A 21488-nucleotide genomic window follows, 5' to 3' on the forward strand; every position below is an offset into this window, starting at 1 on the left:
CAGCTGCACAGATGACCGTGACTCTTACATCGTTTTTAAATGAAGTGATACAAAGCGTTGTTATTTCTCAAAATCAGAACGAGGCCAAAGAGACCTGCATGCTGAAGCTGCGGCCCCATTTTCATGTTGCTATAAAGAAGCTTTTGACCCCGACGTGATTTGAACACGTAACCTTCTGATCTGGAGTCAGACGCGCTACCGTTGCGCCACGAGGTCTAATACGTAGAAGTCTAGCTAAAATAATGGAACAAGGCAGTCAGATGTTTTAGTTCAATAGCTCTTCCAATGTATTTTGATTTTTTTCATTCCCTCTCGTCTGCCTTAAAGTTTCACCAATTCAAGAGGAGAGTAATGGTGAGGGAAGAACGTACCAAAGGGAGGGAATCTTCAGGCAGAATCCCTGAGCTCTCTGCTTTCTTCTCAACCTGAGTAGTCTATGCATGATTCTGTGTTAGTATCTGTCGATTCGGCCCTTGAAAGGCAATACAGCTAAAGGTAACGTTTCTTGTTTATCATGCACCTGAGATGTAACAAAACGGAGGACCTTTCAAGAAAGGCTCTTGAGCAGAGTTACTTCAGAAAGTGAAGTAACGAAAAGAAAAACATTCTCATGTTACAATAGATTGGTGAGTGTGAAGAATAGCATCAAGTTAAAGACCTGGCAAGATTGGAACGAAGATGAGAAGAAAGTAAATGTGTTTTAGTTTAGTTTCTTATTTTTCCATGAGTATTCAAGTCTTAGTGACTACATGAAGTTTTGATTCTTCAGTTTGCGTTGAAGACAACCATTGATTGGACCTTACGGACTGTCAGCGGAAGTCCATTCCACCACCTTGTGGACTGACAGAGAAGATTCTTGTTGCATGTCTTGTCGGCATCTTGAAGGGATGGTGGCACGAATAAAGCAATAATAGAGGCTTAAAGGCAGCCAGGTGCTGTAGTGGCTTGATAAGTGCTTTTATGCATGTGAGAAGCGATCCAGTTATGGGAGACTGCAATGGCCAAGATGCAAGGTAAAGAGACATATGTAGGCGTTGGTGGTATAGTGGTGAGCATAGCTGCCTTCCAAGCAGTTGACCCGGGTTCGATTCCCGGCCAACGCATCTCATTATACATGGATACCTGATGTTATTCACAAAACGTGGTACTTTGCCACTCACGTTTATTGATGGCAACCAAAGCTCATGTTTTACAGATTGCTCCTGCTTTTTACCTTCAGAGATAACTCATGCAATACAGAACGAAATAGGAGTCAACACCTTCAAAAACACTGTGCTTTAATATGTTCTGGTTACATTGACACCTTACTCACAGCTGCACAGATGACCGTGACTCTTACATCGTTTTTAAATGAAGTGATACAAAGCGTTGTTATTTCTCAAAATCAGAATGAGGCCAAAGAGACCTGCATGCTGAAGCTGCGGCCCCATTTTCATGTTGCTATAAAGAAGCTTTTGACCCCGACGTGATTTGAACACGTAACCTTCTGATCTGGAGTCAGACGCGCTACCGTTGCGCCACGAGGTCTAATACGTAGAAGTCTAGCTAAAAAAATGGAATAAGGCAGTCAGATGTTTTAGTTCAATAGCTCTTCCAATGTATTTTGATTTTTTTCATTCCCTCTCGTCTGCCTTAAAGTTTCACCAATTCAAGAGGAGAGTAATGGTGAGGGAAAAACGTACCAAAGGGAGGGAATCTTCAGGCAGAATCCCTGAGCTCTCTGCTTTCTTCTCAACCTGAGTAGTCTATGCATGATTCTGTGTTAGTATCTGTCGATTCGGCCCTTGAAAGGCAATACAGCTAAAGGTAACGTTTCTTGTTTATCATGCACCTGAGATGTAACAAAACGGAGGACCTTTCAAGAAAGGCTCTTGAGCAGAGTTACTTCAGAAAGTGAAGTAACGAAAAGAAAAACATTCTCATGTTACAATAGATTGGTGAGTGTGAAGAATAGCATCAAGTTAAAGACCTGGCAAGATTGGAACGAAGATGAGAAGAAAGTAAATGTGTTTTAGTTTAGTTTCTTATTTTTCCATGAGTATTCAAGTCTTAGTGACTACATAAAGTTTTGATTCTTCAGTTTGCGTTGAAGACAACCATTGATTGGACCTTACGGACTGTCAGCGGAAGTCCATTCCACCACCTTGTGGACTGACAGAGAAGATTCTTGTTGCATGTCTTGTCGGCATCTTGAAGGGATTGTGGCACGAATAAAGCAATAATAAAGGCTTAAAGGCAGCCAGGTGCTGTAGTGGCTTGATAAGTGCTTTTATGCATGTGAGAAGCGATCCAGTTATGGGAGACTGCAATGGCCAAGATGCAAGGTAAAGAGACATATGTAGGCGTTGGTGGTATAGTGGTGAACATAGCTGCCTTCCAAGCAGTTGACCCGGGTTCGATTCCCGGCCAACGCATCTCATTATACATGGATACCTGATGTTATTCACAAAACGTGGTACTTTGCCACTCACGTTTATTGATGGCAACCAAAGCTCATATTTTACAGATTGCTCCTGCTTTTTACCTTCAGAGATAACTCATGCAATACAGAACGATATAGGAGTCAACACCTTCAAAAACACTGTGCTTTAATATGTTCTGGTTACATTGACACCTTACTCACAGCTGCACAGATGACCGTGACTCTTACATCGTTTTTAAATGAAGTGATACAAAGCGTTGTTATTTCTCAAAATCAGAATGAGGCCAAAGAGACCTGCATGCTGAAGCTGCGGCCCCATTTTCATGTTGCTATAAAGAAGCTTTTGACCCCGACGTGATTTGAACACGTAACCTTCTGATCTGGAGTCAGACGCGCTACCGTTGCGCCACGAGGTCTAATACGTAGAAGTCTAGCTAAAAAAATGGAATAAGGCAGTCAGATGTTTTAGTTCAATAGCTCTTCCAATGTATTTTGATTTTTTTCATTCCCTCTCGTCTGCCTTAAAGTTTCACCAATTCAAGAGGAGAGTAATGGTGAGGGAAAAACGTACCAAAGGGAGGGAATCTTCAGGCAGAATCCCTGAGCTCTCTGCTTTCTTCTCAACCTGAGTAGTCTATGCATGATTCTGTGTTAGTATCTGTCGATTCGGCCCTTGAAAGGCAATACAGCTAAAGGTAACGTTTCTTGTTTATCATGCACCTGAGATGTAACAAAACGGAGGACCTTTCAAGAAAGGCTCTTGAGCAGAGTTACTTCAGAAAGTGAAGTAACGAAAAGAAAAACATTCTCATGTTACAATAGATTGGTGAGTGTGAAGAATAGCATCAAGTTAAAGACCTGGCAAGATTGGAACGAAGATGAGAAGAAAGTAAATGTGTTTTAGTTTAGTTTCTTATTTTTCCATGAGTATTCAAGTCTTAGTGACTACATGAAGTTTTGATTCTTCAGTTTGCGTTGAAGACAACCATTGATTGGACCTTACGGACTGTCAGCGGAAGTCCATTCCACCACCTTGTGGACTGACAGAGAAGATTCTTGTTGCATGTCTTGTCGGCATCTTGAAGGGATGGTGGCACGAATAAAGCAATAATAGAGGCTTAAAGGCAGCCAGGTGCTGTAGTGGCTTGATAAGTGCTTTTATGCATGTGAGAAGCGATCCAGTTATGGGAGACTGCAATGGCCAAGATGCAAGGTAAAGAGACATATGTAGGCGTTGGTGGTATAGTGGTGAGCATAGCTGCCTTCCAAGCAGTTGACCCGGGTTCGATTCCCGGCCAACGCATCTCATTATACATGGATACCTGATGTTATTCACAAAACGTGGTACTTTGCCACTCACGTTTATTGATGGCAACCAAAGCTCATGTTTTACAGATTGCTCCTGCTTTTTACCTTCAGAGATAACTCATGCAATACAGAACGATATAGGAGTCAACACCTTCAAAAACACTGTGCTTTAATATGTTCTGGTTACATTGACACCTTACTCACAGCTGCACAGATGACCGTGACTCTTACATCGTTTTTAAATGAAGTGATACAAAGCGTTGTTATTTCTCAAAATCAGAATGAGGCCAAAGAGACCTGCATGCTGAAGCTGCGGCCCCATTTTCATGTTGCTATAAAGAAGCTTTTGACCCCGACGTGATTTGAACACGTAACCTTCTGATCTGGAGTCAGACGCGCTACCGTTGCGCCACGAGGTCTAATACGTAGAAGTCTAGCTAAAAAAATGGAATAAGGCAGTCAGATGTTTTAGTTCAATAGCTCTTCCAATGTATTTTGATTTTTTTCATTCCCTCTCGTCTGCCTTAAAGTTTCACCAATTCAAGAGGAGAGTAATGGTGAGGGAAAAACGTACCAAAGGGAGGGAATCTTCAGGCAGAATCCCTGAGCTCTCTGCTTTCTTCTCAACCTGAGTAGTCTATGCATGATTCTGTGTTAGTATCTGTCGATTCGGCCCTTGAAAGGCAATACAGCTAAAGGTAACGTTTCTTGTTTATCATGCACCTGAGATGTAACAAAACGGAGGACCTTTCAAGAAAGGCTCTTGAGCAGAGTTACTTCAGAAAGTGAAGTAACGAAAAGAAAAACATTCTCATGTTACAATAGATTGGTGAGTGTGAAGAATAGCATCAAGTTAAAGACCTGGCAAGATTGGAACGAAGATGAGAAGAAAGTAAATGTGTTTTAGTTTAGTTTCTTATTTTTCCATGAGTATTCAAGTCTTAGTGACTACATGAAGTTTTGATTCTTCAGTTTGCGTTGAAGACAACCATTGATTGGACCTTACGGACTGTCAGCGGAAGTCCATTCCACCACCTTGTGGACTGACAGAGAAGATTCTTGTTGCATGTCTTGTCGGCATCTTGAAGGGATGGTGGCACGAATAAAGCAATAATAGAGGCTTAAAGGCAGCCAGGTGCTGTAGTGGCTTGATAAGTGCTTTTATGCATGTGAGAAGCGATCCAGTTATGGGAGACTGCAATGGCCAAGATGCAAGGTAAAGAGACATATGTAGGCGTTGGTGGTATAGTGGTGAGCATAGCTGCCTTCCAAGCAGTTGACCCGGGTTCGATTCCCGGCCAACGCATCTCATTATACATGGATACCTGATGTTATTCACAAAACGTGGTACTTTGCCACTCACGTTTATTGATGGCAACCAAAGCTCATGTTTTACAGATTGCTCCTGCTTTTTACCTTCAGAGATAACTCATGCAATACAGAACGATATAGGAGTCAACACCTTCAAAAACACTGTGCTTTAATATGTTCTGGTTACATTGACACCTTACTCACAGCTGCACAGATGACCGTGACTCTTACATCGTTTTTAAATGAAGTGATACAAAGCGTTGTTATTTCTCAAAATCAGAATGAGGCCAAAGAGACCTGCATGCTGAAGCTGCGGCCCCATTTTCATGTTGCTATAAAGAAGCTTTTGACCCCGACGTGATTTGAACACGTAACCTTCTGATCTGGAGTCAGACGCGCTACCGTTGCGCCACGAGGTCTAATACGTAGAAGTCTAGCTAAAAAAATGGAATAAGGCAGTCAGATGTTTTAGTTCAATAGCTCTTCCAATGTATTTTGATTTTTTTCATTCCCTCTCGTCTGCCTTAAAGTTTCACCAATTCAAGAGGAGAGTAATGGTGAGGGAAAAACGTACCAAAGGGAGGGAATCTTCAGGCAGAATCCCTGAGCTCTCTGCTTTCTTCTCAACCTGAGTAGTCTATGCATGATTCTGTGTTAGTATCTGTCGATTCGGCCCTTGAAAGGCAATACAGCTAAAGGTAACGTTTCTTGTTTATCATGCACCTGAGATGTAACAAAACGGAGGACCTTTCAAGAAAGGCTCTTGAGCAGAGTTACTTCAGAAAGTGAAGTAACGAAAAGAAAAACATTCTCATGTTACAATAGATTGGTGAGTGTGAAGAATAGCATCAAGTTAAAGACCTGGCAAGATTGGAACGAAGATGAGAAGAAAGTAAATGTGTTTTAGTTTAGTTTCTTATTTTTCCATGAGTATTCAAGTGTTAGTGACTACATGAAGTTTTGATTCTTCAGTTTGCGTTGAAGACAACCATTGATTGGACCTTACGGACTGTCAGCGGAAGTCCATTCCACCACCTTGTGGACTGACAGAGAAGATTCTTGTTGCATGTCTTGTCGGCATCTTGAAGGGATGGTGGCACGAATAAAGCAATAATAGAGGCTTAAAGGCAGCCAGGTGCTGTAGTGGCTTGATAAGTGCTTTTATGCATGTGAGAAGCGATCCAGTTATGGGAGACTGCAATGGCCAAGATGCAAGGTAAAGAGACATATGTAGGCGTTGGTAGTATAGTGGTGAGCATAGCTGCCTTCCAAGCAGTTGACCCGGGTTCGATTCCCGGCCAACGCATCTCATTATACATGGATACCTGATGTAATTCACAAAACGTGGTACTTTGCCACTCACGTTTATTGATGGCAACCAAAGCTCATGTTTTACAGATTGCTCCTGCTTTTTACCTTCAGAGATAACTCATGCAATACAGAACGATATAGGAGTCAACACCTTCAAAAACACTGTGCTTTAATATGTTCTGGTTACATTGACACCTTACTCACAGCTGCACAGATGACCGTGACTCTTACATCGTTTTTAAATGAAGTGATACAAAGCGTTGTTATTTCTCAAAATCAGAACGAGGCCAAAGAGACCTGCATGCTGAAGCTGCGGCCCCATTTTTATGTTGCTATAAAGAAGCTTTTGACCCCGACGTGATTTGAACACGTAACCTTCTGATCTGGAGTCAGACGCGCTACCGTTGCGCCACGAGGTCTAATACGTAGAAGTCTAGCTAAAATAATGGAACAAGGCAGTCAGATGTTTTAGTTCAATAGCTCTTCCAATGTATTTTGATTTTTTTCATTCCCTCTCGTCTGCCTTAAAGTTTCACCAATTCAAGAGGAGAGTAATGGTGAGGGAAGAACGTACCAAAGGGAGGGAATCTTCAGGCAGAATCCCTGAGCTCTCTGCTTTCTTCTCAACCTGAGTAGTCTATGCATGATTCTGTGTTAGTATCTGTCGATTCGGCCCTTGAAAGGCAATACAGCTAAAGGTAACGTTTCTTGTTTATCATGCACCTGAGATGTAACAAAACGGAGGACCTTTCAAGAAAGGCTCTTGAGCAGAGTTACTTCAGAAAGTGAAGTAACGAAAAGAAAAACATTCTCATGTTACAATAGATTGGTGAGTGTGAAGAATAGCATCAAGTTAAAGACCTGGCAAGATTGGAACGAAGATGAGAAGAAAGTAAATGTGTTTTAGTTTAGTTTCTTATTTTTCCATGAGTATTCAAGTCTTAGTGACTACATGAAGTTTTGATTCTTCAGTTTGCGTTGAAGACAACCATTGATTGGACCTTACGGACTGTCAGCGGAAGTCCATTCCACCACCTTGTGGACTGACAGAGAAGATTCTTGTTGCATGTCTTGTCGGCATCTTGAAGGGATGGTGGCACGAATAAAGCAATAATAGAGGCTTAAAGGCAGCCAGGTGCTGTAGTGGCTTGATAAGTGCTTTTATGCATGTGAGAAGCGATCCAGTTATGGGAGACTGCAATGGCCAAGATGCAAGGTAAAGAGACATATGTAGGCGTTGGTGGTATAGTGGTGAGCATAGCTGCCTTCCAAGCAGTTGACCCGGGTTCGATTCCCGGCCAACGCATCTCATTATACATGGATACCTGATGTTATTCACAAAACGTGGTACTTTGCCACTCACGTTTATTGATGGCAACCAAAGCTCATGTTTTACAGATTGCTCCTGCTTTTTACCTTCAGAGATAACTCATGCAATACAGAACGAAATAGGAGTCAACACCTTCAAAAACACTGTGCTTTAATATGTTCTGGTTACATTGACACCTTACTCACAGCTGCACAGATGACCGTGACTCTTACATCGTTTTTAAATGAAGTGATACAAAGCGTTGTTATTTCTCAAAATCAGAATGAGGCCAAAGAGACCTGCATGCTGAAGCTGCGGCCCCATTTTCATGTTGCTATAAAGAAGCTTTTGACCCCGACGTGATTTGAACACGTAACCTTCTGATCTGGAGTCAGACGCGCTACCGTTGCGCCACGAGGTCTAATACGTAGAAGTCTAGCTAAAATAATGGAACAAGGCAGTCAGATGTTTTAGTTCAATAGCTCTTCCAATGTATTTTGATTTTTTTCATTCCCTCTCGTCTGCCTTAAAGTTTCACCAATTCAAGAGGAGAGTAATGGTGAGGGAAGAACGTACCAAAGGGAGGGAATCTTCAGGCAGAATCCCTGAGCTCTCTGCTTTCTTCTCAACCTGAGTAGTCTATGCATGATTCTGTGTTAGTATCTGTCGATTCGGCCCTTGAAAGGCAATACAGCTAAAGGTAACGTTTCTTGTTTATCATGCACCTGAGATGTAACAAAACGGAGGACCTTTCAAGAAAGGCTCTTGAGCAGAGTTACTTCAGAAAGTGAAGTAACGAAAAGAAAAACATTCTCATGTTACAATAGATTGGTGAGTGTGAAGAATAGCATCAAGTTAAAGACCTGGCAAGATTGGAACGAAGATGAGAAGAAAGTAAATGTGTTTTAGTTTAGTTTCTTATTTTTCCATGAGTATTCAAGTCTTAGTGACTACATGAAGTTTTGATTCTTCAGTTTGCGTTGAAGACAACCATTGATTGGACCTTACGGACTGTCAGCGGAAGTCCATTCCACCACCTTGTGGACTGACAGAGAAGATTCTTGTTGCATGTCTTGTCGGCATCTTGAAGGGATGGTGGCACGAATAAAGCAATAATAGAGGCTTAAAGGCAGCCAGGTGCTGTAGTGGCTTGATAAGTGCTTTTATGCATGTGAGAAGCGATCCAGTTATGGGAGACTGCAATGGCCAAGATGCAAGGTAAAGAGACATATGTAGGCGTTGGTGGTATAGTGGTGAGCATAGCTGCCTTCCAAGCAGTTGACCCGGGTTCGATTCCCGGCCAACGCATCTCATTATACATGGATACCTGATGTTATTCACAAAACGTGGTACTTTGCCACTCACGTTTATTGATGGCAACCAAAGCTCATGTTTTACAGATTGCTCCTGCTTTTTACCTTCAGAGATAACTCATGCAATACAGAACGAAATAGGAGTCAACACCTTCAAAAACACTGTGCTTTAATATGTTCTGGTTACATTGACACCTTACTCACAGCTGCACAGATGACCGTGACTCTTACATCGTTTTTAAATGAAGTGATACAAAGCGTTGTTATTTCTCAAAATCAGAATGAGGCCAAAGAGACCTGCATGCTGAAGCTGCGGCCCCATTTTCATGTTGCTATAAAGAAGCTTTTGACCCCGACGTGATTTGAACACGTAACCTTCTGATCTGGAGTCAGACGCGCTACCGTTGCGCCACGAGGTCTAATACGTAGAAGTCTAGCTAAAAAAATGGAATAAGGCAGTCAGATGTTTTAGTTCAATAGCTCTTCCAATGTATTTTGATTTTTTTCATTCCCTCTCGTCTGCCTTAAAGTTTCACCAATTCAAGAGGAGAGTAATGGTGAGGGAAAAACGTACCAAAGGGAGGGAATCTTCAGGCAGAATCCCTGAGCTCTCTGCTTTCTTCTCAACCTGAGTAGTCTATGCATGATTCTGTGTTAGTATCTGTCGATTCGGCCCTTGAAAGGCAATACAGCTAAAGGTAACGTTTCTTGTTTATCATGCACCTGAGATGTAACAAAACGGAGGACCTTTCAAGAAAGGCTCTTGAGCAGAGTTACTTCAGAAAGTGAAGTAACGAAAAGAAAAACATTCTCATGTTACAATAGATTGGTGAGTGTGAAGAATAGCATCAAGTTAAAGACCTGGCAAGATTGGAACGAAGATGAGAAGAAAGTAAATGTGTTTTAGTTTAGTTTCTTATTTTTCCATGAGTATTCAAGTCTTAGTGACTACATAAAGTTTTGATTCTTCAGTTTGCGTTGAAGACAACCATTGATTGGACCTTACGGACTGTCAGCGGAAGTCCATTCCACCACCTTGTGGACTGACAGAGAAGATTCTTGTTGCATGTCTTGTCGGCATCTTGAAGGGATTGTGGCACGAATAAAGCAATAATAAAGGCTTAAAGGCAGCCAGGTGCTGTAGTGGCTTGATAAGTGCTTTTATGCATGTGAGAAGCGATCCAGTTATGGGAGACTGCAATGGCCAAGATGCAAGGTAAAGAGACATATGTAGGCGTTGGTGGTATAGTGGTGAACATAGCTGCCTTCCAAGCAGTTGACCCGGGTTCGATTCCCGGCCAACGCATCTCATTATACATGGATACCTGATGTTATTCACAAAACGTGGTACTTTGCCACTCACGTTTATTGATGGCAACCAAAGCTCATATTTTACAGATTGCTCCTGCTTTTTACCTTCAGAGATAACTCATGCAATACAGAACGATATAGGAGTCAACACCTTCAAAAACACTGTGCTTTAATATGTTCTGGTTACATTGACACCTTACTCACAGCTGCACAGATGACCGTGACTCTTACATCGTTTTTAAATGAAGTGATACAAAGCGTTGTTATTTCTCAAAATCAGAATGAGGCCAAAGAGACCTGCATGCTGAAGCTGCGGCCCCATTTTCATGTTGCTATAAAGAAGCTTTTGACCCCGACGTGATTTGAACACGTAACCTTCTGATCTGGAGTCAGACGCGCTACCGTTGCGCCACGAGGTCTAATACGTAGAAGTCTAGCTAAAAAAATGGAATAAGGCAGTCAGATGTTTTAGTTCAATAGCTCTTCCAATGTATTTTGATTTTTTTCATTCCCTCTCGTCTGCCTTAAAGTTTCACCAATTCAAGAGGAGAGTAATGGTGAGGGAAAAACGTACCAAAGGGAGGGAATCTTCAGGCAGAATCCCTGAGCTCTCTGCTTTCTTCTCAACCTGAGTAGTCTATGCATGATTCTGTGTTAGTATCTGTCGATTCGGCCCTTGAAAGGCAATACAGCTAAAGGTAACGTTTCTTGTTTATCATGCACCTGAGATGTAACAAAACGGAGGACCTTTCAAGAAAGGCTCTTGAGCAGAGTTACTTCAGAAAGTGAAGTAACGAAAAGAAAAACATTCTCATGTTACAATAGATTGGTGAGTGTGAAGAATAGCATCAAGTTAAAGACCTGGCAAGATTGGAACGAAGATGAGAAGAAAGTAAATGTGTTTTAGTTTAGTTTCTTATTTTTCCATGAGTATTCAAGTCTTAGTGACTACATAAAGTTTTGATTCTTCAGTTTGCGTTGAAGACAACCATTGATTGGACCTTACGGACTGTCAGCGGAAGTCCATTCCACCACCTTGTGGACTGACAGAGAAGATTCTTGTTGCATGTCTTGTCGGCATCTTGAAGGGATTGTGGCACGAATAAAGCAATAATAAAGGCTTAAAGGCAGCCAGGTGCTGTAGTGGCTTGATAAGTGCTTTTATGCATGTGAGAAGCGATCCAGTTATGGGAGACTGCAATGGCCAAGATGCAAGGTAAAGAGACATATGTAGGCGTTGGTGGTATAGTGGTGAACATAGCTGCCTTCCAAGCAGTTGACCCGGGTTCGATTCCCGGCCAACGCATCTCATTATACATGGATACCTGATGTTATTCACAAAACGTGGTACTTTGCCACTCACGTTTATTGATGGCAACCAAAGCTCATATTTTACAGATTGCTCCTGCTTTTTACCTTCAGAGATAACTCATGCAATACAGAACGATATAGGAGTCAACACCTTCAAAAACACTGTGCTTTAATATGTTCTGGTTACATTGACACCTTACTCACAGCTGCACAGATGACCGTGACTCTTACATCGTTTTTAAATGAAGTGATACAAAGCGTTGTTATTTCTCAAAATCAGAATGAGGCCAAAGAGACCTGCATGCTGAAGCTGCGGCCCCATTTTCATGTTGCTATAAAGAAGCTTTTGACCCCGACGTGATTTGAACACGTAACCTTCTGATCTGGAGTCAGACGCGCTACCGTTGCGCCACGAGGTCTAATACGTAGAAGTCTAGCTAAAAAAATGGAACAAGGCAGTCAGATGTTTTAGTTCAATAGCTCTTCCAATGTATTTTGATTTTTTTCATTCCCTCTTGTCTGCCTTAAAGTTTCACCAATTCAAGAGGAGAGTAATGGTGAGGGAAGAACGTACCAAAGGGAGGGAATCTTCAGGCAGAATCCCTGAGCTCTCTGCTTTCTTCTCAACCTGAGTAGTCTATGCATGATTCTGTGTTAGTATCTGTCGATTCGGCCCTTGAAAGGCAATACAGCTAAAGGTAACGTTTCTTGTTTATCATGCACCTGAGATGTAACAAAACGGAGGACCTTTCAAGAAAGGCTCTTGAGCAGAGTTACTTCAGAAAGTGAAGTAACGAAAAGAAAAACATTCTCATGTTACAATAGATTGGTGAGTGTGAAGAATAGCATCAAGTTAAAGACCTGGCAAGATTGGAACGAAGATGAGAAGAAAGTAAATGTGTTTTAGTTTAGTTTCTTATTTTTCCATGAGTATTCAAGTCTTAGTGACTACATGAAGTTTTGATTCTTCAGTTTGCGTTGAAGACAACCATTGATTGGACCTTACGGACTGTCAGCGGAAGTCCATTCCACCACCTTGTGGACTGACAGAGAAGATTCTTGTTGCATGTCTTGTCGGCATCTTGAAGGGATTGTGGCACGAATAAAGCAATAATAGAGGCTTAAAGGCAGCCAGGTGCTGTAGTGGCTTGATAAGTGCTTTTATGCATGTGAGAAGCGATCCAGTTATGGGAGACTGCAATGGCCAAGATGCAAGGTAAAGAGATATATGTAGGCGTTGGTGGTATAGTGGTGAGCATAGCTGCCTTCCAAGCAGTTGACCCGGGTTCGATTCCCGGCCAACGCATCTCATTATACATGGATACCTGATGTTATTCACAAAACGTGGTACTTTGCCACTCACGTTTATTGATGGCAACCAAAGCTCATGTTTTACAGATTGCTCCTGCTTTTTACCTTCAGAGATAACTCATGCAATACAGAACGATATAGGAGTCAACACCTTCAAAAACACTGTGCTTTAATATGTTCTGGTTACATTGACACCTTACTCACAGCTGCACAGATGACCGTGACTCTTACATCGTTTTTAAATGAAGTGATACAAAGCGTTGTTATTTCTCAAAATCAGAATGAGGCCAAAGAGACCTGCATGCTGAAGCTGCGGCCCCATTTTCATGTTGCTATAAAGAAGCTTTTGACCCCGACGTGATTTGAACACGTAACCTTCTGATCTGGAGTCAGACGCACTACCGTTGCGCCACGAGGTCTAATACGTAGAAGTCTAGCTAAAAAAATAGAACAAGGCAGTCAGATGTTTTAGTTCAATAGCTCTTCCAATGTATTTAGATTTTTTTCATTCCCTCTTGTCTGCCTTAAAGTTTCACCAATTCAAGAGGAGAGTAATGGTGAGGGAAGAACGTACCAAAGGGAGGGAATCTTCAGGCAGAATCCCTGAGCTCTCTGCTTTCTTCTCAACCTGAGTAGTCTATGCATGATTCTGTGTTAGTATCTGTCGATTCGGCCCTTGAAAGGCAATACAGCTAAAGGTAACGTTTCTTGTTTATCATGCACCTGAGATGTAACAAAACGGAGGACCTTTCAAGAAAGGCTCTTGAGCAGAGTTACTTCAGAAAGTGAAGTAACGAAAAGAAAAACATTCTCATGTTACAATAGATTGGTGAGTGTGAAGAATAGCATCAAGTTAAAGACCTGGCAAGATTGGAACGAAGATGAGAAGAAAGTAAATGTGTTTTAGTTTAGTTTCTTATTTTTCCATGAGTATTCAAGTCTTAGTGACTACATGAAGTTTTGATTCTTCAGTTTGCGTTGAAGACAACCATTGATTGGACCTTACGGACTGTCAGCGGAAGTCCATTCCACCACCTTGTGGACTGACAGAGAAGATTCTTGTTGCATGTCTTGTCGGCATCTTGAAGGGATGGTGGCACGAATAAAGCAATAATAGAGGCTTAAAGGCAGCCAGGTGCTGTAGTGGCTTGATAAGTGCTTTTATGCATGTGAGAAGCGATCCAGTTATGGGAGACTGCAATGGCCAAGATGCAAGGTAAAGAGACATATGTAGGCGTTGGTGGTATAGTGGTGAGCATAGCTGCCTTCCAAGCAGTTGACCCGGGTTCGATTCCCGGCCAACGCATCTCATTATACATGGATACCTGATGTTATTCACAAAACGTGGTACTTTGCCACTCACGTTTATTGATGGCAACCAAAGCTCATGTTTTACAGATTGCTCCTGCTTTTTACCTTCAGAGATAACTCATGCAATACAGAACGATATAGGAGTCAACACCTTCAAAAACACTGTGCTTTAATATGTTCTGGTTACATTGACACCTTACTCACAGCTGCACAGATGACCGTGACTCTTACATCGTTTTTAAATGAAGTGATACAAAGCGTTGTTATTTCTCAAAATCAGAATGAGGCCAAAGAGACCTGCATGCTGAAGCTGCGGCCCCATTTTCATGTTGCTATAAAGAAGCTTTTGACCCCGACGTGATTTGAACACGTAACCTTCTGATCTGGAGTCAGACGCGCTACCGTTGCGCCACGAGGTCTAATACGTAGAAGTCTAGCTAAAAAAATGGAATAAGGCAGTCAGATGTTTTAGTTCAATAGCTCTTCCAATGTATTTTGATTTTTTTCATTCCCTCTCGTCTGCCTTAAAGTTTCACCAATTCAAGAGGAGAGTAATGGTGAGGGAAAAACGTACCAAAGGGAGGGAATCTTCAGGCAGAATCCCTGAGCTCTCTGCTTTCTTCTCAACCTGAGTAGTCTATGCATGATTCTGTGTTAGTATCTGTCGATTCGGCCCTTGAAAGGCAATACAGCTAAAGGTAACGTTTCTTGTTTATCATGCACCTGAGATGTAACAAAACGGAGGACCTTTCAAGAAAGGCTCTTGAGCAGAGTTACTTCAGAAAGTGAAGTAACGAAAAGAAAAACATTCTCATGTTACAATAGATTGGTGAGTGTGAAGAATAGCATCAAGTTAAAGACCTGGCAAGATTGGAACGAAGATGAGAAGAAAGTAAATGTGTTTTAGTTTAGTTTCTTATTTTTCCATGAGTATTCAAGTCTTAGTGACTACATGAAGTTTTGATTCTTCAGTTTGCGTTGAAGACAACCATTGATTGGACCTTACGGACTGTCAGCGGAAGTCCATTCCACCACCTTGTGGACTGACAGAGAAGATTCTTGTTGCATGTCTTGTCGGCATCTTGAAGGGATGGTGGCACGAATAAAGCAATAATAGAGGCTTAAAGGCAGCCAGGTGCTGTAGTGGCTTGATAAGTGCTTTTATGCATGTGAGAAGCGATCCAGTTATGGGAGACTGCAATGGCCAAGATGCAAGGTAAAGAGACATATGTAGGCGTTGGTAGTATAGTGGTGAGCATAGCTGCCTTCCAAGCAGTTGACCCGGGTTCGATTCCCGGCCAACGCATCTCATTATACATGGATACCTGATGTTATTCACAAAACGTGGTACTTTGCCACTCACGTTTATTGATGGCAACCAAAGCTCATGTTTTACAGATTGCTCCTGCTTTTTACCTTCAGAGATAACTCATGCAATACAGAACGATATAGGAGTCAACACCTTCAAAAACACTGTGCTTTAATATGTTCTGGTTACATTGACACCTTACTCACAGCTGCACAGATGACCGTGACTCTTACATCGTTTTTAAATGAAGTGATACAAAGCGTTGTTATTTCTCAAAATCAGAACGAGGCCAAAGAGACCTGCATGCTGAAGCTGCGGCCCCATTTTCATGTTGCTATAAAGAAGCTTTTGACCCCGACGTGATTTGAACACGTAACCTTCTGATCTGGAGTCAGACGCGCTACCGTTGCGCCACGAGGTCTAATACGTAGAAGTCTAGCTAAAATAATGGAACAAGGCAGTCAGATGTTTTAGTTCAATAGCTTTTCCAATGTATTTTGATTTTTTTCATTCCCTCTCGTCTGCCTTAAAGTTTCACCAATTCAAGAGGAGAGTAATGGTGAGGGAAGAACGTACCAAAGGGAGGGAATCTTCAGGCAGAATCCCTGAGCTCTCTGCTTTCTTCTCAACCTGAGTAGTCTATGCATGATTCTGTGTTAGTATCTGTCGATTCGGCCCTTGAAAGGCAATACAGCTAAAGGTAACGTTTCTTGTTTATCATGCACCTGAGATGTAACAAAACGGAGGACCTTTCAAGAAAGGCTCTTGAGCAGAGTTACTTCAGAAAGTGAAGTAACGAAAAGAAAAACATTCTCATGTTACAATAGATTGGTGAGTGTGAAGAATAGCATCAAGTTAAAGACCTGGCAAGATTGGAACGAAGATGAGAAGAAAGTAAATGTGTTTTAGTTTAGTTTCTTATTTTTCCATGAGTATTCAAGTCTTAGTGACTACATGAAGTTTTGATTCTTCAGTTTGCGTTGAAGACAACCATTGATTGGACCTTACGGACTGTCAGCGGAAGTCCATTCCACCACCTTGTGGACTGACAGAGAAGATTCTTGTTGCATGTCTTGTCGGCATCTTGAAGGGATGGTGGCACGAAAAAAGCAATAATAGAGGCTTAAAGGCAGCCAGGTGCTGTAGTGGCTTGATAAGTGCTTTTATGCATGTGAGAAGCGATCCAGTTATGGGAGACTGCAATGGCCAAGATGCAAGGTAAAGAGACATATGTAGGCGTTGGTGGTATAGTGGTGAGCATAGCTGCCTTCCAAGCAGTTGACCCGGGTTCGATTCCCGGCCAACGCATCTCATTATACATGGATACCTGATGTTATTCACAAAACGTGGTACTTTGCCACTCACGTTTATTGATGGCAACCAAAGCTCATGTTTTACAGATTGCTCCTGCTTTTTACCTTCAGAGATAACTCATGCAATACAGAACGAAATAGGAGTCAACACCTTCAAAAACACTGTGCTTTAATATGTTCTGGTTACATTGACACCTTACTCACAGCTGCACAGATGACCGTGACTCTTACATCGTTTTTAAATGAAGTGATACAAAGCGTTGTTATTTCTCAAAATCAGAATGAGGCCAAAGAGACCTGCATGCTGAAGCTGCGGCCCCATTTTCATGTTGCTATAAAGAAGCTTTTGACCCCGACGTGATTTGAACACGTAACCTTCTGATCTGGAGTCAGACGCGCTACCGTTGCGCCACGAGGTCTAATACGTAGAAGTCTAGCTAAAAAAATGGAATAAGGCAGTCAGATGTTTTAGTTCAATAGCTCTTCCAATGTATTTTGATTTTTTTCATTCCCTCTCGTCTGCCTTAAAGTTTCACCAATTCAAGAGGAGAGTAATGGTGAGGGAAAAACGTACCAAAGGGAGGGAATCTTCAGGCAGAATCCCTGAGCTCTCTGCTTTCTTCTCAACCTGAGTAGTCTATGCATGATTCTGTGTTAGTATCTGTCGATTCGGCCCTTGAAAGGCAATACAGCTAAAGGTAACGTTTCTTGTTTATCATGCACCTGAGATGTAACAAAACGGAGGACCTTTCAAGAAAGGCTCTTGAGCAGAGTTACTTCAGAAAGTGAAGTAACGAAAAGAAAAACATTCTCATGTTACAATAGATTGGTGAGTGTGAAGAATAGCATCAAGTTAAAGACCTGGCAAGATTGGAACGAAGATGAGAAGAAAGTAAATGTGTTTTAGTTTAGTTTCTTATTTTTCCATGAGTATTCAAGTCTTAGTGACTACATGAAGTTTTGATTCTTCAGTTTGCGTTGAAGACAACCATTGATTGGACCTTACGGACTGTCAGCGGAAGTCCATTCCACCACCTTGTGGACTGACAGAGAAGATTCTTGTTGCATGTCTTGTCGGCATCTTGAAGGGATTGTGGCACGAATAAAGCAATAATAAAGGCTTAAAGGCAGCCAGGTGCTGTAGTGGCTTGATAAGTGCTTTTATGCATGTGAGAAGCGATCCAGTTATGGGAGACTGCAATGGCCAAGATGCAAGGTAAAGAGACATATGTAGGCGTTGGTGGTATAGTGGTGAACATAGCTGCCTTCCAAGCAGTTGACCCGGGTTCGATTCCCGGCCAACGCATCTCATTATACATGGATACCTGATGTTATTCACAAAACGTGGTACTTTGCCACTCACGTTTATTGATGGCAACCAAAGCTCATATTTTACAGATTGCTCCTGCTTTTTACCTTCAGAGATAACTCATGCAATACAGAACGATATAGGAGTCAACACCTTCAAAAACACTGTGCTTTAATATGTTCTGGTTACATTGACACCTTACTCACAGCTGCACAGATGACCGTGACTCTTACATCGTTTTTAAATGAAGTGATACAAAGCGTTGTTATTTCTCAAAATCAGAATGAGGCCAAAGAGACCTGCATGCTGAAGCTGCGGCCCCATTTTCATGTTGCTATAAAGAAGCTTTTGACCCCGACGTGATTTGAACACGTAACCTTCTGATCTGGAGTCAGACGCGCTACCGTTGCGCCACGAGGTCTAATACGTAGAAGTCTAGCTAAAAAAATGGAACAAGGCAGTCAGATGTTTTAGTTCAATAGCTCTTCCAATGTATTTAGATTTTTTTCATTCCCTCTTGTCTGCCTTAAAGTTTCACCAATTCAAGAGGAGAGTAATGGTGAGGGAAGAACGTACCAAAGGGAGGGAATCTTCAGGCAGAATCCCTGAGCTCTCTGCTTTCTTCTCAACCTGAGTAGTCTATGCATGATTCTGTGTTAGTATCTGTCGATTCGGCCCTTGAAAGGCAATACAGCTAAAGGTAACGTTTCTTGTTTATCATGCACCTGAGATGTAACAAAACGGAGGACCTTTCAAGAAAGGCTCTTGAGCAGAGTTACTTCAGAAAGTGAAGTAACGAAAAGAAAAACATTCTCATGTTACAATAGATTGGTGAGTGTGAAGAATAGCATCAAGTTAAAGACCTGGCAAGATTGGAACGAAGATGAGAAGAAAGTAAATGTGTTTTAGTTTAGTTTCTTATTTTTCCATGAGTATTCAAGTCTTAGTGACTACATGAAGTTTTGATTCTTCAGTTTGCGTTGAAGACAACCATTGATTGGACCTTACGGACTGTCAGCGGAAGTCCATTCCACCACCTTGTGGACTGACAGAGAAGATTCTTGTTGCATGTCTTGTCGGCATCTTGAAGGGATTGTGGCACGAAAAAAGCAATAATAGAGGCTTAAAGGCAGCCAGGTGCTGTAGTGGCTTGATAAGTGCTTTTATGCATGTGAGAAGCGATCCAGTTATGGGAGACTGCAATGGCCAAGATGCAAGGTAAAGAGACATATGTAGGCGTTGGTAGTATAGTGGTGAGCATAGCTGCCTTCCAAGCAGTTGACCCGGGTTCGATTCCCGGCCAACGCATCTCATTATACATGGATACCTGATGTTATTCACAAAACGTGGTACTTTGCCACTCACGTTTATTGATGGCAACCAAAGCTCATGTTTTACAGATTGCTCCTGCTTTTTACCTTCAGAGATAACTCATGCAATACAGAACGATATAGGAGTCAACACCTTCAAAAACACTGTGCTTTAATATGTTCTGGTTACATTGACACCTTACTCACAGCTGCACAGATGACCGTGACTCTTACATCGTTTTTAAATGAAGTGATACAAAGCGTTGTTATTTCTCAAAATCAGAACGAGGCCAAAGAGACCTGCATGCTGAAGCTGCGGCCCCATTTTCATGTTGCTATAAAGAAGCTTTTGACCCCGACGTGATTTGAACACGTAACCTTCTGATCTGGAGTCAGACGCGCTACCGTTGCGCCACGAGGTCTAATACGTAGAAGTCTAGCTAAAATAATGGAACAAGGCAGTCAGATGTTTTAGTTCAATAGCTTTTCCAATGTATTTTGATTTTTTTCATTCCCTCTCGTCTGCCTTAAAGTTTCACCAATTCAAGAGGAGAGTAATGGTGAGGGAAGAACGTACCAAAGGGAGGGAATCTTCAGGCAGAATCCCTGAGCTCTCTGCTTTCTTCTCAACCTGAGTAGTCTATGCATGATTCTGTGTTAGTATCTGTCGATTCGGCCCTTGAAAGGCAATACAGCTAAAGGTAACGTTTCTTGTTTATCATGCACCTGAGATGTAACAAAACGGAGGACCTTTCAAGAAAGGCTCTTGAGCAGAGTTACTTCAGAAAGTGAAGTAACGAAAAGAAAAACATTCTCATGTTACAATAGATTGGTGAGTGTGAAGAATAGCATCAAGTTAAAGACCTGGCAAGATTGGAACGAAGATGAGAAGAAAGTAAATGTGTTTTAGTTTAGTTTCTTATTTTTCCATGAGTATTCAAGTCTTAGTGACTACATGAAGTTTTGATTCTTCAGTTTGCGTTGAAGACAACCATTGATTGGACCTTACGGACTGTCAGCGGAAGTCCATTCCACCACCTTGTGGACTGACAGAGAAGATTCTTGTTGCATGTCTTGTCGGCATCTTGAAGGGATGGTGGCACGAAAAAAGCAATAATAGAGGCTTAAAGGCAGCCAGGTGCTGTAGTGGCTTGATAAGTGCTTTTATGCATGTGAGAAGCGATCCAGTTATGGGAGACTGCAATGGCCAAGATGCAAGGTAAAGAGACATATGTAGGCGTTGGTGGTATAGTGGTGAGCATAGCTGCCTTCCAAGCAGTTGACCCGGGTTCGATTCCCGGCCAACGCATCTCATTATACATGGATACCTGATGTTATTCACAAAACGTGGTACTTTGCCACTCACGTTTATTGATGGCAACCAAAGCTCATGTTTTACAGATTGCTCCTGCTTTTTACCTTCAGAGATAACTCATGCAATACAGAACGAAATAGGAGTCAACACCTTCAAAAACACTGTGCTTTAATATGTTCTGGTTACATTGACACCTTACTCACAGCTGCACAGATGACCGTGACTCTTACATCGTTTTTAAATGAAGTGATACAAAGCGTTGTTATTTCTCAAAATCAGAATGAGGCCAAAGAGACCTGCATGCTGAAGCTGCGGCCCCATTTTCATGTTGCTATAAAGAAGCTTTTGACCCCGACGTGATTTGAACACGTAACCTTCTGATCTGGAGTCAGACGCGCTACCGTTGCGCCACGAGGTCTAATACGTAGAAGTCTAGCTAAAAAAATGGAATAAGGCAGTCAGATGTTTTAGTTCAATAGCTCTTCCAATGTATTTTGATTTTTTTCATTCCCTCTCGTCTGCCTTAAAGTTTCACCAATTCAAGAGGAGAGTAATGGTGAGGGAAAAACGTACCAAAGGGAGGGAATCTTCAGGCAGAATCCCTGAGCTCTCTGCTTTCTTCTCAACCTGAGTAGTCTATGCATGATTCTGTGTTAGTATCTGTCGATTCGGCCCTTGAAAGGCAATACAGCTAAAGGTAACGTTTCTTGTTTA

General features: G+C 41.9%; 33 non-coding genes across 33 annotated transcripts; 16 read left to right on the forward strand and 17 right to left on the reverse strand.

The window, feature by feature from the left end:
* Positions 1-144: 144 nt before the first annotated feature.
* On the reverse strand, positions 145-216 carry trnaw-cca (transfer RNA tryptophan (anticodon CCA)). The gene has a single exon. It is a non-coding gene; the product is annotated as a tRNA-Trp (tRNA).
* Positions 217-1031: 815 nt separating this feature from the next.
* Positions 1032-1103, forward strand: trnag-ucc (transfer RNA glycine (anticodon UCC)). The gene has a single exon. It is a non-coding gene; the product is annotated as a tRNA-Gly (tRNA).
* Positions 1104-1455: 352 nt separating this feature from the next.
* Positions 1456-1527, reverse strand: trnaw-cca (transfer RNA tryptophan (anticodon CCA)). Its single transcript has one exon. It is a non-coding gene; the product is annotated as a tRNA-Trp (tRNA).
* An 815-nt stretch (positions 1528-2342) lies between these two features.
* Positions 2343-2414, forward strand: trnag-ucc (transfer RNA glycine (anticodon UCC)). The gene has a single exon. It is a non-coding gene; the product is annotated as a tRNA-Gly (tRNA).
* A 352-nt stretch (positions 2415-2766) lies between these two features.
* Positions 2767-2838, reverse strand: trnaw-cca (transfer RNA tryptophan (anticodon CCA)). Its single transcript has one exon. It is a non-coding gene; the product is annotated as a tRNA-Trp (tRNA).
* Positions 2839-3653: 815 nt separating this feature from the next.
* trnag-ucc (transfer RNA glycine (anticodon UCC)) lies at positions 3654-3725 on the forward strand. The gene has a single exon. It is a non-coding gene; the product is annotated as a tRNA-Gly (tRNA).
* Positions 3726-4077: 352 nt separating this feature from the next.
* Positions 4078-4149, reverse strand: trnaw-cca (transfer RNA tryptophan (anticodon CCA)). Its single transcript has one exon. It is a non-coding gene; the product is annotated as a tRNA-Trp (tRNA).
* An 815-nt stretch (positions 4150-4964) lies between these two features.
* On the forward strand, positions 4965-5036 carry trnag-ucc (transfer RNA glycine (anticodon UCC)). Its single transcript has one exon. It is a non-coding gene; the product is annotated as a tRNA-Gly (tRNA).
* Positions 5037-5388: 352 nt separating this feature from the next.
* trnaw-cca (transfer RNA tryptophan (anticodon CCA)) lies at positions 5389-5460 on the reverse strand. Its single transcript has one exon. It is a non-coding gene; the product is annotated as a tRNA-Trp (tRNA).
* Positions 5461-6275: 815 nt separating this feature from the next.
* Positions 6276-6347, forward strand: trnag-ucc (transfer RNA glycine (anticodon UCC)). Its single transcript has one exon. It is a non-coding gene; the product is annotated as a tRNA-Gly (tRNA).
* A 352-nt stretch (positions 6348-6699) lies between these two features.
* trnaw-cca (transfer RNA tryptophan (anticodon CCA)) lies at positions 6700-6771 on the reverse strand. The gene has a single exon. It is a non-coding gene; the product is annotated as a tRNA-Trp (tRNA).
* An 815-nt stretch (positions 6772-7586) lies between these two features.
* On the forward strand, positions 7587-7658 carry trnag-ucc (transfer RNA glycine (anticodon UCC)). Its single transcript has one exon. It is a non-coding gene; the product is annotated as a tRNA-Gly (tRNA).
* A 352-nt stretch (positions 7659-8010) lies between these two features.
* On the reverse strand, positions 8011-8082 carry trnaw-cca (transfer RNA tryptophan (anticodon CCA)). The gene has a single exon. It is a non-coding gene; the product is annotated as a tRNA-Trp (tRNA).
* Positions 8083-8897: 815 nt separating this feature from the next.
* trnag-ucc (transfer RNA glycine (anticodon UCC)) lies at positions 8898-8969 on the forward strand. Its single transcript has one exon. It is a non-coding gene; the product is annotated as a tRNA-Gly (tRNA).
* A 352-nt stretch (positions 8970-9321) lies between these two features.
* trnaw-cca (transfer RNA tryptophan (anticodon CCA)) lies at positions 9322-9393 on the reverse strand. The gene has a single exon. It is a non-coding gene; the product is annotated as a tRNA-Trp (tRNA).
* An 815-nt stretch (positions 9394-10208) lies between these two features.
* On the forward strand, positions 10209-10280 carry trnag-ucc (transfer RNA glycine (anticodon UCC)). Its single transcript has one exon. It is a non-coding gene; the product is annotated as a tRNA-Gly (tRNA).
* A 352-nt stretch (positions 10281-10632) lies between these two features.
* Positions 10633-10704, reverse strand: trnaw-cca (transfer RNA tryptophan (anticodon CCA)). The gene has a single exon. It is a non-coding gene; the product is annotated as a tRNA-Trp (tRNA).
* Positions 10705-11519: 815 nt separating this feature from the next.
* trnag-ucc (transfer RNA glycine (anticodon UCC)) lies at positions 11520-11591 on the forward strand. Its single transcript has one exon. It is a non-coding gene; the product is annotated as a tRNA-Gly (tRNA).
* Positions 11592-11943: 352 nt separating this feature from the next.
* trnaw-cca (transfer RNA tryptophan (anticodon CCA)) lies at positions 11944-12015 on the reverse strand. The gene has a single exon. It is a non-coding gene; the product is annotated as a tRNA-Trp (tRNA).
* An 815-nt stretch (positions 12016-12830) lies between these two features.
* On the forward strand, positions 12831-12902 carry trnag-ucc (transfer RNA glycine (anticodon UCC)). The gene has a single exon. It is a non-coding gene; the product is annotated as a tRNA-Gly (tRNA).
* A 352-nt stretch (positions 12903-13254) lies between these two features.
* Positions 13255-13326, reverse strand: trnaw-cca (transfer RNA tryptophan (anticodon CCA)). The gene has a single exon. It is a non-coding gene; the product is annotated as a tRNA-Trp (tRNA).
* Positions 13327-14141: 815 nt separating this feature from the next.
* On the forward strand, positions 14142-14213 carry trnag-ucc (transfer RNA glycine (anticodon UCC)). Its single transcript has one exon. It is a non-coding gene; the product is annotated as a tRNA-Gly (tRNA).
* A 352-nt stretch (positions 14214-14565) lies between these two features.
* On the reverse strand, positions 14566-14637 carry trnaw-cca (transfer RNA tryptophan (anticodon CCA)). Its single transcript has one exon. It is a non-coding gene; the product is annotated as a tRNA-Trp (tRNA).
* An 815-nt stretch (positions 14638-15452) lies between these two features.
* Positions 15453-15524, forward strand: trnag-ucc (transfer RNA glycine (anticodon UCC)). The gene has a single exon. It is a non-coding gene; the product is annotated as a tRNA-Gly (tRNA).
* A 352-nt stretch (positions 15525-15876) lies between these two features.
* trnaw-cca (transfer RNA tryptophan (anticodon CCA)) lies at positions 15877-15948 on the reverse strand. Its single transcript has one exon. It is a non-coding gene; the product is annotated as a tRNA-Trp (tRNA).
* An 815-nt stretch (positions 15949-16763) lies between these two features.
* On the forward strand, positions 16764-16835 carry trnag-ucc (transfer RNA glycine (anticodon UCC)). Its single transcript has one exon. It is a non-coding gene; the product is annotated as a tRNA-Gly (tRNA).
* A 352-nt stretch (positions 16836-17187) lies between these two features.
* trnaw-cca (transfer RNA tryptophan (anticodon CCA)) lies at positions 17188-17259 on the reverse strand. The gene has a single exon. It is a non-coding gene; the product is annotated as a tRNA-Trp (tRNA).
* An 815-nt stretch (positions 17260-18074) lies between these two features.
* On the forward strand, positions 18075-18146 carry trnag-ucc (transfer RNA glycine (anticodon UCC)). Its single transcript has one exon. It is a non-coding gene; the product is annotated as a tRNA-Gly (tRNA).
* Positions 18147-18498: 352 nt separating this feature from the next.
* trnaw-cca (transfer RNA tryptophan (anticodon CCA)) lies at positions 18499-18570 on the reverse strand. Its single transcript has one exon. It is a non-coding gene; the product is annotated as a tRNA-Trp (tRNA).
* An 815-nt stretch (positions 18571-19385) lies between these two features.
* Positions 19386-19457, forward strand: trnag-ucc (transfer RNA glycine (anticodon UCC)). The gene has a single exon. It is a non-coding gene; the product is annotated as a tRNA-Gly (tRNA).
* A 352-nt stretch (positions 19458-19809) lies between these two features.
* Positions 19810-19881, reverse strand: trnaw-cca (transfer RNA tryptophan (anticodon CCA)). The gene has a single exon. It is a non-coding gene; the product is annotated as a tRNA-Trp (tRNA).
* An 815-nt stretch (positions 19882-20696) lies between these two features.
* trnag-ucc (transfer RNA glycine (anticodon UCC)) lies at positions 20697-20768 on the forward strand. Its single transcript has one exon. It is a non-coding gene; the product is annotated as a tRNA-Gly (tRNA).
* Positions 20769-21120: 352 nt separating this feature from the next.
* trnaw-cca (transfer RNA tryptophan (anticodon CCA)) lies at positions 21121-21192 on the reverse strand. Its single transcript has one exon. It is a non-coding gene; the product is annotated as a tRNA-Trp (tRNA).
* Between the last annotated feature and the right edge of the window lie 296 nt (positions 21193-21488).

The sequence above is a fragment of the Brachyhypopomus gauderio genome, unplaced genomic scaffold (genome assembly GCF_052324685.1).
Source record: "Brachyhypopomus gauderio isolate BG-103 unplaced genomic scaffold, BGAUD_0.2 sc92, whole genome shotgun sequence".
In the NCBI taxonomy this organism is placed as follows: Eukaryota; Metazoa; Chordata; class Actinopteri; order Gymnotiformes; family Hypopomidae; genus Brachyhypopomus; species Brachyhypopomus gauderio.